The sequence below is a fragment of the Octopus bimaculoides genome, chromosome 3, assembly GCF_001194135.2.
Source record: "Octopus bimaculoides isolate UCB-OBI-ISO-001 chromosome 3, ASM119413v2, whole genome shotgun sequence".
Lineage (NCBI taxonomy): Eukaryota > Metazoa > Mollusca > Cephalopoda > Octopoda > Octopodidae > Octopus > Octopus bimaculoides.
In genome coordinates, this window is record NC_068983.1 from 98,725,081 (window position 1) to 98,725,829 (window position 749).

The following is a 749-nucleotide window of genomic DNA, read 5'->3' on the forward strand; positions in this document are numbered from 1 at the left end:
GACACCGCTTCGGCCTAGCTAAAGGCGTCTGGGACATATCTAACTGCTGTCAGATCAAAACCATTGTTCCACCGTGGGAAAAGTTCTGACGCAGTGTTAATTCAAATTTGGGTATAGTGGATCGAATCCACTTCATGCCTGCAAGATTCCTATATATATATATTTACATATAAATATATGTATATATATATATATTTATATAGATATACATTTATATATTAGGTTGTCAAGAAAGTTCTTGCAGAATTTTTAATTTTGGTTTTAAATGATGTATTTTCAAATTAATTTTCGTTAAATTACTTTGACTTTGTATATCATTTTAAAGCCTGCTTTTCACTCTATCTAGTTGTGTTACTCTTTTTCTTTTTGAATAATTAGGCCATTTTTTCTGGAACGTTGAATACAACACAGACAAAAAGCAAATTTGCACAATTTTCTTATTCCATCTCAAGCTAGGCCGAAAAGCTGCTGAAACAGCTTGCGATATCAGTGATGTGTTTGACCCAGGAACCACTAATGAACTTACAGCACAATGGTGGTTCAAAAAATTTTGTAGCGGTGACAAGAGTCTTGAAGATGATAAGCGTAGTGGTCGGCCATCAAATGTTGACAACAATCAACTAAGGGCCTTGGTGGAAACCAATCCACACACAACTGTTTGAGAGCTTGCTTCTGAATTAGACATAACGTATATGACAATTTCCAACTACTCAAAAGAGATTGGAAATGAGTGCCACACAAATTTAACG